Genomic DNA, 20,038 nt, shown 5'->3' with positions numbered 1-20,038 from the left:
CATTGTTCCTGGTATGGGTGTGCGGGGGGTGACGTAGGGTGTTGTAGGATGCGATATATTTGCGAGATGAGTCTCTTCAGCCCCCCGAGGGAGCGTGCCAGTTTCTCAAAGGGCGTGAAGGCCCTGGTGGCCGCCTGGTGTACCTCGTCGCTCGCGGTCCAGTGACGTAGTTGGGAGTGCTGAAAATCAGCCGACGGTGGGAGCCGGAATTCCTCTTTGCATTCCTCCCAGGTCTTGTGTGAGCCCCCGAGGAAGAGGTCCCCAATGACTCTGCAGTCTCCCTGTGTCCACTTATCAAACGCCCGAGTTCGGTGTGCTGGTGGGAAGTGTGAGTGTCCCGCTATCGGCGTGTGCGGGGACGGGAACGTTGTGAGGCCCCTAGACACAGCAATAGTATCCCAGATGTCCAGGACCGTTTTTGTGGGGATCGCTATATATGCACTCCTGGAGCGCGCTGCCCGCGGGAGCCATGGCAGGTCCCATTCCACTACGAAGCGTAGGTGCGCCGCCCAGTAATAATGAACCAAGTTGGGGCATGCTAGACCGCCCCTGTCCCTCGGGTCCATGAGGATTTTATGCGAGAACCGGGGGCGCTTCCCGCCCCAAATGAAGGAGGTGATCTCCCGCTGGAGGCCCCGGATGGAATGGAGCGGTATCGGAGTGGGCAGGCACTGAAAGAGGTATAGTATTTTTGGCAATATCGACATTTTGACCGCGTTGAGGCGCCCCAGCCAGGAGATCATCAGAGGTCTCCACCTCCGGAGATCCTCCAGCACCGCTTTTCGACACTCCGTCCAGTTGACCGAGGACCAGGATTCCAGGTGGGGGGTTAGCGTGAGGCCCAGGTATTTGATTCGGTCCTCCGCCCACTGATATGGTACCGCCTCCTTCAGGGATGGGACCTCATCCCCAGGAATAGTGAGGTTGAGCGCCCAGGACTTGGTGTGGTTTATTTTGAGGCCTGACGCCTGCTCATACAGACACAGAACCTCGTGAAGCGCCGGCAGGGATTCGCAGGGGCGTGTGAGAGTGAGGATCAAATCATCCGCAAATAGCGCCACCTTGTTCACTCGCCCCCCGTGGGTTATGCCGTGTATTCTCTGGTCGCGTCGTATCATTGCTGCCAGTGGTTCCACCGCAAGGGCGAACAAGAGTGGTGAAAGCGGACATCCCTGCCTCGTGCCTCTATGTATCCGCAACGGCGGTGTCAATTGGCCGTTTACTCTGACCCTGGCCTGTGGCCCAAGGTACGGAGCCATAATGCTAGTTATCATTCTAGGACCTAGACCAAGCTTCTGGAGCACGTCCCTCAAGAAGGTCCAGTCCACCCGGTCAAAGGCCTTTTCCGCATCAAGCGAGAGAAGGCAGGCCGGGATATTCCAATGTCGCACCTTGCCTACCAGGTGTGCCAGTCGGCGGACGTTGTCAGCTCCCTGTCGGTCCCTGATGAAGCCCACCTGGTCCGGGTCTATGAGCTCCGGCATGTAGAGGTCCAGTCGCCTGGCCAGTATCTTGGTGTATATCTTCAAGTCGGTGTTTAAGAGGGCAATAGGCCATTCCCATGTCAGCGGATGGACCCGACTCGGCAGAGAAAGAATGATAAAGCCGAAGCAGGTAGGGGCGGAGCTGGGTTTGAAACATTTGGTAGAAGATCAGCGGAGGCCATCTGGCCCTGGGGTTTTCCCGGTGGGGAGTTCTTTGATGGCCGCCGAGATCTCCTCGTCCAGTATGGGCTCCTCTAGTTCCACTGCACATGCCGGTGGCAACAGAGGCCCCTCGTAGGTGTCGAGGACAGCCGCTCGTGTCTCCCGCGACGTGGGTGCCCCCGCGTACAAGGAGGTGTAATAAGTCACAAAGGCGTCCTGATTTGCTCTCTCCGAGATAGCCGTGGAGCCATCCTGACAGTGGATATGAGCTCTAGCCGTTCTCGCTTTTAGCCGTCTTGCCAGTATGCACCCCACTTTATCTCCACCCTCATAGTATTTCTGTTTCAGCGTTAGCAGGGAGTGTTCCGCCTTGTTAGTGCGTAACAGGTGCAATTGCCCCCTGAGGTTGGCTAACTCCCTTCTAGACGCTAGGGAGGGTAGAGTCTTATTGCGCGTCTCCGCCTGTTTAATTTCGCCCGTAAGCTTAGTTTTCAGCTTGTGGGCCTCTCGTCGCCTTGCAATCGCTAGGGACATGATGTGACCCCATATAGTGGCCTTGAAGGCGTCCCACACTACTGAGAGGGGCGTCTCCGGCCGATCGTTAACGGCGAAATACGAGTCTATGGCTTCACGGATGCTGTTCACGTCCTCGGGGTCTCGAAGGATACCCGGCAGAAGGGTCCAGCGTCGCTCCCGAGGGCCGCACGCCCGGGGGTCTTGCAGCGTGAGTTCCACGTGCGCGTGATCCGACAGCGAGATATCTGAGATGGCAGCTTGCAATGTGTCCCGGACAAGATCTAGGGAGGTGAAGATGTGATCGATGCGCAAATAAGTTCGATGGGAGTGGGAATAAAAGGTATAGTCTCGGACCCCCGGGTTGTGATAACGCCACACGTCGACCAGTCCCAGGTCCGTGATTTGTGTCTTGAGCGTAGAGGACATTGCGCCCGCACCGCTGTGCGCGTTTGCCCCACGATCTACATCCGGGTCCCATACTAGATTAAAATCTCCTCCCAAGATTGTACGCGGCTCGTCGGATTTGAAGTGGTCTCTCAGGAGCGACTGGAGATATTTGTCCTGCGACTGGTTGGGTGCATATACGTTACCCAGGGTGAACTGTACCCCCCCCCCATTTGCACCGTAGCCCGGATGAAGCGCCCATCACTGCTCCTATATGGTTTGGTGGGTCCCTGCCTGCAGCCCGTTCTACACAGGATTCCACCCCTGCCGTTTTAGTGTCAGCCGATGCCCAAAATTGTGTGGGGTATCTAGGATGTGTCATGCGCCTAGTGTCTCCCCACAGGAGATGCGTCTCCTGTAGGAATATGATGTCAGGGGAGTGGTGGAGAAGGTAGCGCCATACCAGATTCCGTTTGTTGGGAGAATTCAGCCCCTTGACATTAAGCGACATGATCTTGAGGGGCCTGGGGACATTCGTCATCCTTGCACTAGGGGGGGTGTTGTCGCCTTACCACCCGATGTCCTCCACCCCGCATGGTTGGAGACTGTCTCCTTCCCCCATAACCACTGCTGACAAACCGCTTGCGCACCCACAGAAGCCTCTGGGCCACCACCCCATCCAAAGGCAGAAGAGGGGACAGCGTAGGGACAGCTCAGGAGAAAAGTAGGAAGAGTAGTCAGGAAGGAAGAACAGAAAGAACCACGAGAGTAAAGAACCATAGCGGGCCAACAGGGCCCTAGCGTAGTGTCCCACGTTCCGGACATCCTCTGCCCGAGGGTTTGGATGGTCGCAGGAATGTCACTTCCTATGGGACAAAGTGGGGGGGGGTTGTGTTGAGGGTAGAGGTCCCTGTAGCCTCGGAGCCCGCCTGCTCCGCTGCCCAGGACAGTTTCGGGGGAAGCGAATCTGGTGCAGTACAAAGAGGGGGAGAGCAAAATAAAAACCATATGGCTACCTGGGTCCACTGACGGGGGTCAGAGCTCTGCGGCAAGGGCCGCCCGGACGTGTCCTCACGTTCGCCCCAAGGGGACCAGCATCGTTCCACTGCTTCTCATGGAGGCACTCCGTAGGGTCAATCCGGATGAGTTTGACAGTGGTGTTCAAGAGACTTGTCGGCTCAACTCACGGGGTGCGAGGCCGCGACGCCTGGCTGTCGCGATCATCTTCCAGAGAGCGGATGTGCTCGATGATGTCCTGCTTGGCCTGTGAAGCGGAGTGCTCATCCATTGGTGACGCTCGGCGCCGCCCGGGCACCTTGGTCCACTCCGGGCGAGCCGGGGTCCTTTCTTGCTGCTTGGGGCGGGAGGGGCTATGTGCCGGGGACTTCGAAAGCTTAAGGAGCTGTGCCCCTTCATGGTAGGATCGGTTAACTCGCCGCTTGTCTTCCCATCGGAATATGAGGGCGAATGGGTGCCCCCACTGGTAGGGGATGTTGAGCGAACGCAGCCTCTCTGTCACTGGGCGGAAGACCTTCCTCCTATGAAGGGTGTTGGGGGCAAGGTCTTGAAAGATCTGGATTCTGTGTCCCCCGTAACGGAGATCCGGCTTCTCCCTCGATGCCTTTAAGATGGCTTCTTTCTCCGTGAAGTAGTGGACACGGGTCAGGATGTCCGGGAGGAGCCCCGGTCTAGCTCCGGCTCCGTAGACTCGGTGGGCGCGGTCCAGCAGCGGTGGGGAGGCCTCCTCATCGCCCCGCACCTCGTGCAGGAGCTGCGAGACGTAAGCCATGATGTCCGTCCCTTCCTCATCGAGTGGCACGCCCCGGATGCGGAGATTATTGCGCCGACCCCTATTTTCGAGGTCCTCCTGCTTAACCTGGAGCTCTATGTTTTGTTCCTCCAAGGCTGCCACTTTCTGCCACAATTGCTCGAGGTCCTCTGTGCGGGTGTCCATAACTTTTTCGAGACTGTCGACTCTGTCCCCCAGCTCTGTTACCTCTTTGCGCATCTCTTTCACGCACGAGTGCACTTCCGTGCGTAGGGATCCAATTTCGGACTTGAGGTCTGCCATGAAGGAGGACATAAAGGCCTGTGTCACCGGCGGGGAGTCGTTCTCAGGGTGTGGCTGCTCCTCGACCAGAGCAGTCGCTCCCGCCTTGCCCCACATTGCGACCACCGAGGTACCCTTCGGCGCCACCGCCTGGTCCGTCTTACCCCCTCTTCCTCGAGTCATCTCCGGTCCAGGACGGGGTGTCTAGTTCCCAGCCACCAGTGTCGCCAAGCCAGGCACGGGGCCGTCCCGAGCCACCCCAATTTGTCTCCTCCCGGGGTCCGCCAGCAGCCAATGTGGAGGTCTCAGCCCTTCTCGCACCCCCCTACACTCACCAGGGCAGCGCGGTCAGTCTACAGGTCCGAGGCTGCAAGGCGGTGCCTCACTTGCATGCACCCGGGCGGGCGCGCCAAGATCCGGGCCCCCAATTCGTGGAGTGGAGGCAGGCACTCTCCGTCAACACTCCCAGCAGGTTTCCCAGGTGTCCAGTCTCGCCCCGGCCGCAGGCCGCAGTCACTGCTCGTCACGCTCGCCACTCGCTCCCTCCTACGTGACCCCAGAGAGGGGGGTGGGCTCACCCACTGCAGCCGATCAAGGAGATCCCTTCAAGGCGCTGGGTGAAGTGGGGGATGACAGGAGTGAGGCGTTGAGGCTGTCAGCATGGACATCGGGGATCGCCGCGTCCCCCAGGAGCCGCCGCCATCTTGAGGTCAGGCAAGTCGGGCCGATCCCAGGCCGCAGTAGGGAACCCCCGCAGGGAATCTCGCCCTCCAGGGCAGTTGGGGCATCGGGTGAGCGGCTACCTCTTTCTCGCTGTTGTGGAGGGGGAGTCCGCCGATGGAAGAGCCCGGGCGCTGTACGCAGCCTCAGGCCAGGGCACGTCAAGGCGGAGGCGCCATTTCAGGTCCCGGGCAAGGCTGGGGGACCGGCACACCGCAGGCAGATAGCCGCGGGCTCCGAGCCGGGAAGCGCCCGGAGCGCAGCAGTGCAATCCTTTAGTCCGCCTCCCGGTCCCCCGCGTCGGGTCCGCCCCCCGTGTGGCTGCCGGCTCCTCCGTCTGCTTGCCGCGTCCAGTGCGGCCTAGCGCCTCATGGGGAGCCACGGTCTGGCCCCGTGCGCCTGGCCGATCCGCAGCAACTTCCGGTTCGGCTGCTCTTCCCGCCTGGGGACTGCGGGGTGCCTCCCAGCCGCTCGGGCGACGCAGGGCTCACCAGCCTGCAGGCGCTGTCCTCCGGGCCCCCGCACTGCAGCCCGATGACACTACCGATCCACAGGGCACCTCCGTGTAGATTTCGCCAAGGGCTGCGCTTTTGCCCGAGCAGGAGGGGACAAGATGGCGGGCCGCGGAAGGTCGCGCCCGATGCCCCGCAGGGTCCTCAATCCGGCACCCAGGTCCGTCGCTGGCCCACCAGTGGTCACACCAGTGTCTGTGACCCCTCGGCAGGCAGGGGGTCCCGTCACAGCCCCCGAAACTCCGCTATAAATGCTTATGAAAGCAGCGGGGCACCGGAGCTCTCTGAAGGCGCGTCCGTTTACATTCGCGCCTAAGCCACTCCCCCCTTCATAACTTTTTTATAAAGGTGTACAGGATACATTTATGTCCTTTTTTCTCCACATGTTGGCTCTTCTAAAAGTACCCAGGGATTGTGATTTTCTGAGGAGGGAATTTAAGAATAGTCAACAACATAGCAACATTTTGTTTTTTTCTATCTTCTGAAAAATAGGAAAGAAGTTCTGCACAAGAAAGTGTAGGTTTTTTGCCCTTAAATTGACAACAACAAAATGTTTGCTGTGCTAAAAGTACAATCTTCCCAGCTTGCCAGAACAAGCAGAGTAGTAAAAAAACAATCTCAATTTGTTTACCACCATTTTTGCATTTTTTCCAAGTTGCAATCCCTTGTTTTCTGGCTTCCTGCTTGGTTTGAAACACATGGGTGAACACAGAAAGCTATACATTTCTGAAAAGTAGACAACATTTGTAATTCAGCAAGTGCTCATTTGTGTAGCTCGCTCATCGTTTTCCCAAAGAAACGGATCTTTGAAATGCTAAATAATGTAAATAATATGAAAAAATAGAGATAGGTGACAACATGTTAATCTGTAATTTTTTTATGCCATTAGCCAATTTACAAACGTACTTTGCCTTTACACCCTGCAGGCCTTCCTGGTGTCAGTGAATATAAAGCTTTGTGTTTGTTGTCAAAAAACAAGATATCCAGAGCCAACAATTGAACTGCAGCTCATAATAGTTTTTCATTGTGTACCAATCTTGTATCAATTCATATAGTAACCGCTAATCAATGAAAAATGTGTAGGAAAGAAACCTGTGCATTTTTCAATTGTGCCCATAGTGGTCATTTCTACAACTCTGAATTTGGGGTTATCCATACTATTATGTGATTCGAAGGCATTTTGCAAAATGTGTTCTTTCCTGCACAGTTGTTTACATTTGGAAGCCAACAAATTGAGAGAAAATCAATTGCCTATAACAAATGTCCTGTTATACTGTATGCACATACTTTTTCCAGTAAAAAACAGTACCCACTTGTGTGGCTGGGCTTATCAACCACAATATGATAGATCCCAAAATACATGCAGATGACACATTTTTACTATGAAAATTGACCAATTTTGGTAATATTGATATGTGCAGTATTTGGGCAGAGGCTCGACTGCCGCCCTGGGAAACCTGCTAAACCCAAACATTTCTGAAAATTAAACATGCAGGGGCATCTGCAAGGATCCCAAAAATTCCTACCACCTAGCCTGCCCACACTTCTTCTGATAAAACTCTACCCATTTCTGTGGTTGAGCCAATCAACTGCCACAGGAATGGATGAAACCTGTGACCAGATAAAATTACAGTGGTCTTTGCATGGTTCCGGGGTTAGTCCGTTCTTGCCACAGGTAATTGGCCTAGCCAAACAAGTGTGGCACTATTTTTATTGAGGAAAAGTGTGGGAATGCTGGGTCGTACGAATTTTGTGGATTATCGCTAGGAAGTCTGTTTGCCTGCTGCCAGGGGGAAGAGAGCTTTAACTGTTGAACCGCTGAAGACTATGAGTCCCATGATTTTCCTGACCATTGGCGCCTAAAAGCGTGTCACAGCCCCGCAGCCGGTGAATTTACGGCTGCGGGGCTTGACTCCCTGAGTGTACTGGGGTAGCTCAGCCGTGGGTCCCAGAGCCTCCACACCACTGGAGTCAAGCTAGCCGGGCTGATGAGAGGTGTTACCTCGAAACCGGTCCGATCCTCGGATGCTTGATTCCGTTCTGGGAAGGACATGGCTTTTGTAGTTCGGACTGGACTGTTCCCATGAGGCTCAGGGTCAGAGCTGATTTGCATATCGCCATTGTCTAACCCAGGGTGGTGTGGAGTGCAAAATAACGATGGATTTAGGCCCAGATCCTTGGACTGGGGTGAGTGTGTGACATTGATCCACATTCTGTCCATCACTTGTTGTGTTTGCAATTTCCGCCATAAGTGCGCTGGGGATGCCCAGACATGGGTCCCAGGCACTCCACACCACTGGAGTCAAGCTAGCCGGGCTGATGAGAGGTGTTACCTCGAAACCGGTCCGGTCCTCGGATGCTTGATTCCGTTCTGGGAAGGACATGGCTTTTGTAGTTTGGACTGGACTGTTCCCATGAGGCTCAGGGTCAGAGCTGATTTGCATATCGCCATTGTCTAACCCAGGGTGGTGTGGAGTGCAAAATAACAATGGATTTAGGCCCAGATCCTTGGACTGGGGTGAGTGTGTGACATTGATCCACATTCTGTCCATCACTTGTTGTGTTTGCAATTTCCGCCATAAGTGCGCTGGGGATGCCCAGACGTAGGTTCCAGGCACTCCACATCACTCGAGTCAAGCTAGCCGGGCTGATGAGAGGTGTTACCTCGAAACCGGTCCGGTCCTCGGATGCTTGATTCCGTTCTGGGAAGGACATGGCTTTTGTAGTTCGGACTGGACTGTTCCCATGAGGCTCAGGGTCAGAGCTGATTTGCATATCGCCATTGTCTAACCCAGAGTGGTGTGGAGTGCAAAATAACGATGGATTTAGGCCCAGATCCTTGGACTGGGGTGAGTGTGTGACATTGATCCACATTCTGTCCATCACTTGTTGTGTTTGCAATGACTACTACCATGGCATCATCGTCGACGGGTAGGTCTATTATATCTGTCATTGCTATAAAAAAATTGTCGACGAAGCCGCCGTCGACGACCTCTAACACGTTGACGAAAGCAAAGTCATCGTCGTCGACGAGAGTTACATCAGCGTCGACGACATCCTCTTCGACGGCATCTAAGGCACCGTCGACGGCTCCATCGTCGACGAAGCCATCGACGTCGACACCAGCATCAACGAAGTCATCGACGTCGACACCAGCGTCGACGAAGCCATCGACGTCGACGAAGCCGACGTCGACGCGATCATCGACAAAGCCATCGACGACAGGTCCAGCGCCGACACTGCCGTTGACGAAGAAACAACCGTCGACGCTGCCGTCAACAGCATCGTCGTCGATGAAGACAACAGAGACATCTGCTATGGCCGTAGACGCTCCACCGTCGACGACTACCCCGTTGAAGTACTCTTACACACACTACAGACTGACAACGAGTACTTAAACGCCGGAATTGACGTCGCCTAGCAGAGTCCAGCCACTGCCACCGGCCCATCTGCTGGACGCGGAGGATTCTGATGACGGTTCAATGTTCCAAACTGCGACAAGTCCATCAGAACTCCACGTTAAGGTCCATGAAAGCTCAGACTGTGAAGACCTGGGTCAGGATGAAGGGCGATATCAGGAGGAATGTCAAATTACTCCGCCTCCTTCTTCACAACCTATGGTGTGCCTCCCAGCATCAATAGTGACGGACCTGCAATTTCTCATAGCGGACTACAAGCAACGGTTTCCGCCCACTCCGCCTCCTCCAGTAAAGCAACCTACACCTGTGATACCTCACCATCTTCCTCGCCCTAGACCACCTCCACTGGCCATTCGTCAAGATCCTATCACTTTACCACCACTACCTTCTTCTGATGAAGAAGAGGAAGTAGTAGAAGAAGAGGAGGGACAGCAAGAGGAAGGAGAAATACAGGACGATGAATGGAATAACTATGTCATTCAGGATCCGGCATCCCCTGACCAGGCACAGGCGGATTCACCCCCAGAGGATATTGGGGGGTTTCATAATATTGTGGAAAGGGATTTAAAATCCAAATGACCACTCAAACCCAGGATTGCTTCCTGTATGACTTTAAAGAGCCATTTAAGAAGGCTGTGCGATCCATCCTTATTATTGATTACATCTGGAATCAGGGAGTAAAGATAATGAATAACCCCTCATCTCTGCTTCCAGTTCCGCCCAGACTCGACAAGAAATATAAGGCCCCACACACGGCTCCGGCATGCCTTATAGGCCAAACGAAACCGGACTCTGTTATTACGCAGGGTGCACAGCGTAAATCTAGTAATCAGTCGGCCGCGCTGACTGCACCACCAGATAAGGAAGGCCGTAAACTTGATAATATTGGTCAAATATTTTTGTCCATGTCGGCCCTTTCTATCCGGGTGGCAAACTCACTGGCCCTCTTAGGACTATACAATCGCCAGATTTGGGCGGATATTGCCCCATATTTAGGAGCAATACCAGAAGAACAAAAAGAAGAGGCAAAGAAGATACTCCTTGAGGGCGAATGATCCGCCTCGGAAATTATAGATGTGGCAATGAATATCGCCTCTACAGGATTTAGACAGATGGCAGGGGCAGCAGTCCTAAGGCGCCAGGGATGGCTTAACCCCTTCTGTGCTGCACAAATTTTGCTGCAGTGCTGAACGTTCCATTGGGTCTATGGAACCATGACGGAACGGTTCCGTCATAAGCACAGGCCAACTTACGCTCATGACGGAACCGTTCCGTCATGAGCATGGAAGGGGTTAAAGCCACATCGTTCCGGACTGAGGTACAGACCAAGGTACTGCAGCATGAAAGATGGGACCCCCTCAAAGAAATAAGTTGCGACCAAGGAACAGAGGGGAAAAAAGAAATTTGTTCTAGAAAATTGTTCCTTCAATGGTCATAAATATCAATAAACAATATACATCAAATAATTAAGAAAGGTGACAGAATTATATAACAGTGTTTACTTTATCATAGTTTTTATTTTCATTTAATGCAGTTTTTCATTTCACTTTTTTATATAAAAAAGACATGATTCATCATAAATACATTTTTCAGACTCATATTTTTTGCTTTTAAGAACACACATAATTATTAACGCACCAGTGATAGAAAAATTATTACAAGATTATAGTACACAATTAATTTTTAAGAAAGCCACCTGATATTGGATACTCAACTCAATTCACTAACATACACACATGCATACCACAACCACACTACCAAAAGGGGAAAAAGGGAGAAACTAAGTATTGATTCACAAGTTGTCAAATTCTAGGGTCTCAGAAGAATTCGAGACCCCCGCACATGATCGGTCGACGCGCGTTTCGGTGGGTGAACCACCTTCCTCAGGACCTTTTTAGGTTTCGCTGGGGGGCGGAGCCGTTAGGCTCCTCCTCCAGAGAAATCTGTAGTTTCTAGTATGGGTGACTTGAACACGCCCCTCTGCTTCATTGGCTAGCTCCATAAATGGAGGCTAGCCATTGGAACAGAGAGGCGTCCGTCAATGCCGGACCAGACACGGGGGCGTTCCCGAGATTCTTTGGCTTTTGCCCCCGAGTCTGGTCCGGCCGTGCTGTCTGTTTCTTACAGCCGGCCAATCCCTGTGCAGCCGGCCGGAAGTCCCGCCCCCACAGCCCGGGAGACAGGAGAACAACTATGGCGGGCGCTCTGCCGGGCTCCCGTGAGCTGAGGGAGCCCGGCGGCATCAGAAGCGGGAGAGTCCTGCAGCGTGCAGCCAGCCGGAAGTCCCGCCCCCACAGCCCGGGAGACAGGAGAACAACTATGGCGGGCGCTCTGCCGGGCTCCCGTGAGCTGAGGGAGCCCGGCGGCATCAGAAGCGGGAGAGCCATGCAGCGTTATCCGCTTCCCTGGTTCACGCGCTGATGGCGGGGTAGGCTGGTCCGGCCGTGCTGTCTGTTTCTTACGGCCGGCCAATCCCTGCGCGGCCGGCCGGAAGTCCCGCCCCCACAGCCCGGGAGACAGGAGAACAACTATGGCGGGCGCTCTGCCGGGCTCCCGTGAGCTGAGGGTGCCCGGCGGCATCAGAAGCGGGAGAGCCCTGCAGCGTTATCCGCTTCCCTGGTTGAAGAATTCCCTGTGGCAGGTGAAACCCAACCCAAGCAAGGGGGCCACGGAGGCGGGGCTCCTTGCGAGGACGAGGAGCACAACACCGGAGCACCTAGCCCTGCCCGCCTCCTCCTCCTCCCTGTGCCGAGCTGATGTCACTGTGTTTGCGGCCGGGCCCGCCCCCTCTGCTGCCTGCGCTCCCGGCCGCTTCCTTGGTGCACACAGCGTCCCTGCTCCGCCAGCGAGATCCGTGCTGTGGTGTTTGGGGTCACCCGGAGGATGCGCGGCGCCCGCGGTGCTGATTCTGTCTGTTCCAGGTGGATCGCGGTACTGATGCGGGTGTCCCTCTGACACCAGCAGCCGCTCCATTTGTTGGTCGTTACTGCACCCCGGAAAAATGTGGGTGAATCCCGAGGAGGTGCTGCTGGCGAACGCCCTGTGGTTCACGGAGAGGGCCAACCCGTACTTCATCCTGCAGCGGAGGAAGGGCCACGGCGAGGGCGGCGGCGGCGGGCTGGCCGGTAAGAAGCAGAGATGCCGAACCGTGAATAAATAATACAAAGATTGTTGTAAAAGATTCATACAACCGTGCATGAGCAGCAAATGCGGCTCAGTGAATGCATGGTTGTCAGCTGGAATGAGAGCACCCCCCTGCAGTGTGTGTCTGTCTGTGTGTGGTAGCGTGTAACGGAGAGGGCTATTTGTGGATTATTAGCATATAAAATACAGTGCTATTTGTAAATTGGTAGCGTGTAACTGAGAGTTGTGGATCAGTAGCATGTAACAGACCGTGCTATTTGTAAACTGGTAGCGTGTAACAGAGAGGGCTATTTGTAAATTGGTAGCTTGTAACAGACAGTGTATTAGTACATTGGCAGCGTGTAACAGAGAGGGCTATTTTTGGATCAGTAGCATGTAACAGACAGTGCTATTTGTAGTTTGGTAGCGTGTCACAGAGAGGGTTGTTTGTAAATTGGTAGCGTGTAACGGAGAGGGCTATTTGTGGATTATTAGCATATAAAATACAGTGCTATTTGTAAATTGGTAGCGTGTAACTGAGAGTTGTGGATCAGTAGCATGTAACAGACCTTGCTATTTGTAAATTGTTACCGTGTAACAGAAATGGCTATTTGTGGATCAGTAGCATGTAATAGTGCTATTTGTAGGTTGGTGACGTAACAGAGATGGCTATTTGTGGACGAGTAGCATGTAACAGATAGTCCTATTTGTGGATCAGTAGCATGTAACAGACAATGCTATTTGTAGGTTGGTGACATGTAACAGAGAGGGCTCTTTATGGATCAGTAGCATGTAACAGACATCACTATTTCTAAATTGGTAGCATGTAACAGACAATGCTATTTGTAGGCTGGTGACGTGTAACAGAGAGGGCTCTTTATGGATCAGTAGCATGTAACAGACAATGCTATTTGTAGGTTGGTGACATGTAACAGAGAGGGCTCTTTATGGATCAGTAGCATGTAACACATCACTATTTCTCAATCTGTCAATTCTGAGTCCTGCATTCTGGCTGGTCACAAACCTGTGCTACTGTCTGGCTGCAACCAACAACTATCTCCAGTTGTCGCTTTCTGTTGTGGGATGCCAACTACCAGTTGCAGGGTCTAGCATTGACGGTTATTTCTTGAACTTTTCTAGATTGGCAAACGTGAATTATCCATTCTATTTCTGGAGTTCGTCTGCTACAACTACAGATCTCCCTACACTGTCAGTCTGTAAAAGCTTGGCAGTCCTGTTTTCATTGTGGCAGTTTCCTAACAGCAATCCTTCATTCCAGTTAAATAAGTGAGCTCTAACTTGCCCACAAGGGCTCGTGACAAAAACCTTCAAGGATGTAGACTTTGGGGGTTTCGTTTTTCATAAGACCCTGGATCGTGATTGCCATTCATGTCCTGTATCCTGGCTCTAGTGTATTTATATTTTACCTCTGGTGAAAATATTAAATTGATAGTGCCTGCAGTGTCCGTCTGTCTGTCTGTGTGTGTGCCTGCACTGTCCGTCTGTCTGTGTGCGTGCAGTGTCCGAGGTCCGTCTGTCTGTGTGCCTGCAGTCTCTGTCTGTCTGTGTGCCTGCAGTGTCTAACGTCCGTCTTTCTATGTGTGTGCTGCAATGTCAGCCTGTCTGTTCGTTCCCCCAGCAAAAAAAAAGTGAGCACCTACTGTCAAGGCAACCACAGTGTCATGGAGCAGCCCCTCTCCTATCTGTTCCTTCCTTCAACAAATCTCGCACCGGGTGAAACGCCGAAGATGCGCCACTCCGTGCCAGCAGGAATAAGAAACAACCCTTGTGTCTAGGTTTACAATGTCAACCGGCCAGGATACGGTGCCTGTCTGTGTGCCTGTAGTGTCCATCTGTCTGTGTGCCTGTAGTGTCCGTCTGTCTGTGTGCCTGAAGTGTCCGTCTGTCTGTGTGCCTGTCGTGTCCGCCTGTCTGTGTGCCTGTAGTGTCCGTCTGTCTGTGTGCCTGTAGTGTCCGTCTGTCTGTGTGCCTGTAGTGTCCCGCTGTCTGTGCGCCTGCAGTGTCCATCTGTCTGATTGCAATGTCCGTCTATCTGTGTGCCTGCGGTGATCGGCTGTCTGCCTGCCTGCAGTGTCTGTGGTCCGTCTGTCTGTGTGTGTGCCTGCAGTGTCCGTCTGTCTGTGTGCGTGCAATGTCAGCCTGTCTGTGTGTCTGCAGTGTCCGAGGTCCGTCTGTCTGTCTGTGTGCCTCCAGTGTCCGTCTATCTGTGTGCCTGCAGTCTCTGTCTGTCTGTGTGCCTGCAGTGTCTAAGGTCCGTCTTTCTGTGTGCGTGCTGCAATGTCAGCCTGTCTGTTCGTTCCCCCAGCAAAAAAAAGTGAGCAACCACTGTCAAGGAAACCACAGTGTCATGGAGCAGCCCCTCTCCTATCTGTTCCTTCCTTCAACAAATCTCGCACAGGGTGAAACGCCGAAGATGCACCACTCCGTGCCAGCAGGAATAAGAGGACTTTGCAAACAGCAAAAAAAAAATGGAGCACATTAAAACTTGGCTGCGCAGCCATGTAAGAGGCAGGGCATGTCTGCGCTTGTGCAAAGTAGTATATTATAACCAGCCACGTAAGAGGGCCGATCTGCGCTTGCGCAGAGTCCCCATCTCCAGACCTCACACGCGTCACCCAGCATCACAGGCACTGGTCACGCTCGAACCCGCGCCATCTTAAACCTTTGCACCTAGGATCTCCGTGCAAACCAGAGCGCTCCACAGCCCGGGGATGAAGTGCTGTGTAAATGTCACAGTGCAGTACATGGTATAGGCCAATTCTACTACAGTACCTGCTTCAGTGCACACTTGCACTGAGAGCAACTGCTGTGCTGTGACAGCTGTGTGGGCGGATGGCTGTGAGAGCTGTGTGGGCTGTGAGAGCTGTGTGGGCTGTGAGAGCTGTGTGGGCTGTGAGGGCTGTGAGAGCTGTGTGGGCTGTGAGAGCTGTGTGGACTGTGAGAGCTGTGTGGACTGTGAGAGCTGTGTGGGCTGTGAGAGCTGTGTGGGCTGTGAGAGCTGTGTGGGCTGTGAGAGCTGTGTGGGCTGTGTGGGCTGTGAGGGCTGTGAGGGCTGTGTGGGCTGTGAGAGCTGTGTGGGCTGTGAGAGCTGTGTGGGCTGTGAGGGCTGTGAGGGCTGTGAGGGCTGTGTGGGCTGTGAGAGCTGTGAGGGCTGTGTGGGCTGAGAGCGCTGAGAGCTGTGTTGGGCTGAGAGCTGTGTTGGGCTGAGAGCTGTGAGGGCTGTGTGGGCTGAGAGCGCTGAGAGCTGTGTTGGGCTGAGAGCTGTGTTGGGCTGAGAGCTGTGAGGGCTGTGTGGGCTGTGTGGGCTGTGAGGGCTGAGAGAGCTGAGAGCTGTGTTGGGCTGAGAGCTGTGTGGGCTGTGTTGGGCTGAGAGCTGTGTGGGCTGTGTTGGGCTGAGAGCTGTGTGGGCTGTGTCGGCTGTGGGCTGTGTGGGCTGAGAGAGCTGTGTGGGCTGTGAGAGCTGTTGGCAATATAAATAACAATGCCATTTATTTATAAGTAAAAAAAAAAGAAATGTCATGAGCAATGCCAATAACTCTAACTTTTCCAAAGGCGAAACCATTGCATTGTAAATGCTTGTTTCTCTTGTGGATCAAAGATATCAGGGGACGGTAAAAGACAGGCAGATTTATGTTCCTTTGGTATTCAGTTGCTAGATTTTAGGACCGGATACTTGTTAAGAGGCACCAGTTTTCGTTGCAAGACAGGGTGCAATTACTCCAACCTGTTCAGAGATAGTTATCTGTTCTCCAGGGAGTCAAATAAAACTTTTAATGACTGATGATGCCCTCAGCGGTGCAATACGGATCGATAAAAGGCGGTCTCAACAACTGCGGTATCTTATTACTGGCACAGAAAAGGAAAGCATTCCTTTCTTTAGTCAGGGTTATAACGCCGTTCTTCGGACGGGAATTGAGGGTATTCCTTTCTTTGGCCGAGTAAATGACCCCGTTCTTTATACTGCATCCATCCGAACATATGAAATCTCGGAGTCTGTTTTCATCTCCACGTGCTGTACCTTAATGAATGTATGTATATTTGTGAGAGTGTGTGTGTATGTGCTTGTGCAAGGGTAGCGAATATGTGCACGCATGTGAATGCATGGGTGTGAGTGAGTGTGAATGTGTCCATGTGGCTCGCTCCCCTTGGGAAATTATATAGTCGGCAGTTTTGTTCCGTATTTAGACAACTTAATTATCAGCTTCACCATTAGTGAAACATACCATCTTGTCATTCTCTTATTGGCACGTTAATGCCTTCAAGGAGTAATTGCAGAAACTCAGAGTGTTTGGAGCTTGATGAAAAATCTATCCTGTCCATCCACAGTCCTCGCACGACTTAGAAAGTTTGCAATTAATGATTTCCCATAGTCTAAAAAGTACAACATTAAATATAATGTATGCTTTCATCCCTTACCTATCTACACAGACTCCCCAGATATTGCTATTCACCCCATTTCTATTGATCAGGGAGTTTCTTTAATGGAAGCTCTTGCACTGTTTCACTGAAAATGAGTGCTCTTCAGAACCATCCTACCTCTTCATGTGAAACAGTACTTCCTTCTTTTACATAGAAAATGATGACTCTGGGACTATTTCTGAAAAACCTACAGAAATGGAATGTATCAAATGTCTTCCCTGTAGAACACCTTTATAGAACGTATCCAGAGATGGGGGCCCAGGCTTACTAACATTTCATGTAACGTAGTGCTGCATCAGAATTTGCTGCGCTGCGTGAAAACACAGTGCAGAGCGATTTCTACTTAGATTGGCCCGCTATTTCTGTCATTCCCTATGCCGGCGCACACATGTATTGCCTTGCGTGGTGCACAGCGTTGCATCAGTACTTGTGCAATGCGTCGGTTACAGGGGGCAAATCAACTCATTTCTCATTGTTCACACCTTCTTTCTTGGTGATACTACTTCCACTTTATACACTAATGTTGATTTTTTTTTAAACTACAAGTTTCAATTTGTACGCTCTTTATCAGACGGTGTCTTGGCCTAAAGTCTTTGGCCGATTTTCCAGAAACTATTTGATTGCAAGGGAGTTTGAGAAACAATGCAGATTAGTTGAGGTAACATTGTATTTGTGAACGGTATGTTTTAACGCTAGCGGGGAGATTTACAGTTCTTCCACATTTTGAGCCAACTCAAATATGCAGTAGCAGTGGCATTGCTGGTCTTTCTTAGTAGGATTTCTATTGCAAGTGCCACAATCCTGAAATGGCTAATAACACAGAAGAAGGCGAAATCTATGAGTGAAATACGAGGATGTAATGAGGAATGACCAGAGGTATATGCAGTGGCGGGCGGCATTGTTTGTGGGTGGTGCGGCAGTGGTTTGGGAGGGGGGGGGGGGGGGGGGGCGTGTTGTCACACGGTGAGTGTCTTGTTTAGCGATCGGAATTGAAAATATAAAATAGAACGTACCTTGATGCCTGGTCCAGCATCTTCTCTGCTCCTGCTCTCCTGCCTCCGTCTCTGACCGGAACAGGAAGCAGGCAACCAGGCTTCCTCCCCTAAGCCAATGCTGCAATGCAGCATTGTGATTGTTCTGAGCGTTGTAACACGGCTCTCAGCCAGGGGGTGTAGGGGTGGGCCTGTTATCCATGCAGAATGTAATGCAGCCTGCATGTAGAAGGGGAAAGTGCGCATGATTGGTTTAGGTGCCAGAGAGGGCAGACTAAACAGACATTGCACACTCAGGAGTGGGCAAATCACTTCTACCCTGCCTTGCTCCAAGAGCAGGGCAGCATTGCCCACTCATCCGCCCGCAAAGTAGCAGGAAGCATCCTAAAATGTTATGTTATGTTATGTTATGTTATGTTAATAACATTTATTCGGCGCACAGCTGCCCCAGCGAAGGGGCGTCCTGGCGCCTGATCAAGTACCACAACACAACAAATAGGTGCTGAAAAGAGAGGGGCTCAGTCAGCAGAAGCGAACAGATGGGTTTTTATAGCGCGTCTGAAGAGAGTCAGGCTGTTTAGGGCACAAATATGGACAGGGAGGGAGTTCCATAATCCAGCTGCCAGGACTCTAAAGGATAATAATGCAAAGTTATTATCATTTTATGTTTCTGCTTCCCACTGCTTAAAAGCAGTGGGGCGGTGCTCCTCCGCCATAGTGGAGGAGCCACCCCTGGGTATCTGGATGTGAATTACGATTGCACTAAAAAAATCCTCGTTATTAAGGGGGCCCTCAGGGTCCTACTTGCAATGTCCCTTACCAATGCTCCCCGTATGGGTGACTCAGGGGTGGGCTTAATGATACTGGCACTGGTGTGATGTGTAGCCTTTACAACATATATTAAGTTTATAGTAATATGCACATTCACTGAACACAAGTTGTGCTGTGTTTCTGCACAGTATTACAGTTTTATTTTATGTGCACCTTGCTCCATGCTTTCAGCTCTACCTTACTACTTATTACCTGCAGCTTGACGATGCACATGTCCACTAGTTTATTGCTTGTTATTAACCACAGCTTGGAGAAAAAAACATTATTCTTGCAACGTTCTTGTTAGGTCTCTAGTTTCTGTTCTACCGGCCTTGTTTGCAATGGTGACTACAGCTTCAGATGCTTTAGATGAAAAAGCATGGTGCCCAGAAAATGTTGCTATTCATAATTTGTCCAGTACATGGTTCTGAGTGGAACGTGCTCCTACCAGCTCAATTGGGATTATGGGGCGCATACAGTTAGTAAACAGGGAGAGAGAAATAAGATGCTAGGAAACTTGCTGCTTTAAAGGACACCACATTGAAGACCATGGGGCCTGCAGCAGCTATGCAGAAGGAATTGCATAGTCCAGCAACCAAGCAGGATACTGATATAATGCCAAATGGCAAGTAGAGCGATTCGACTAATGCGTTAGGGACATTTGATAAATAATGTTTTAGGTTTAAAGTCTGTTGTTCTTCATCATAAAGACTGTCTGGCAGGTCTGTTATATTCTTAACATCTTCCATATTCCTATCGGTAAAGCTAAAAGGAGAGGGCTGGAGGTACATGTTTGTTGTCCTTTTCTCTGGAGAGACCAATACTCTATAAATGTCTGTGCTGGTGTGGAATATATATCAGGAATGGTAATACTGTGGCCCTTGTTTCGAGGCCCTAACATATAAAGGAGTAAGAACTTTATTTAGTAAAGTATCTCAAGCCAAGTACATTTGTTATTTGTAGAGGTAGTATGAGAATGCCAGGTTTAAATGTCGTGTGACAAAAATATTGGGTCCTAAAAATCGTTTACAAGAATTTCTCCATATTGGATTTACTATCAGAAAATCTACACGAGTGGAGCGGCATTTTTGCTAACACTGTTTAGGTCATGATATTTATTTCAGATTGATATTTTATGTTATCAATATCTTGACCTACACCTTATAGTGGTAATAAGTGAACCATTTAAATGGTGATAGTTCCAGGTTGCTGTCCCTTCAAATGTACTAATTTATAGGAAAATGTTACTGAGGCTGGTGTGGTAGTATCTCAAAGCCATAACACTTATATTGTGAGTTAGATCTTTGGCTGACCGTTCAAGACACAGGTGCTAAGAGATCCTGAGGGTATTAGTACATTCTTCAATCTTACTGCATGTTTAAAATGGAGGGAGGGAACTAGAAAAATGAATAACACGTAGACCAAA

At 51.5% G+C, this 20,038-nt stretch overlaps 1 protein-coding gene across 1 annotated transcript in view; it reads left to right on the top strand.

Annotated features, from left to right (window-relative positions):
- The window catches only part of LOC147691962 (uncharacterized), a 262,624-nt gene that overhangs the window by 78,991 nt on the left and 163,595 nt on the right, over window positions 1–20,038 (top strand). The gene's annotated exons all lie outside the window — the stretch shown is intronic.

This window comes from Lissotriton vulgaris, chromosome 9 (genome assembly GCF_964263255.1).
Source record: "Lissotriton vulgaris chromosome 9, aLisVul1.2, whole genome shotgun sequence".
NCBI classification, from domain to species: Eukaryota; Metazoa; Chordata; class Amphibia; order Caudata; family Salamandridae; genus Lissotriton; species Lissotriton vulgaris.
This window is presented reverse-complemented; position numbering and strand designations above follow the sequence as displayed.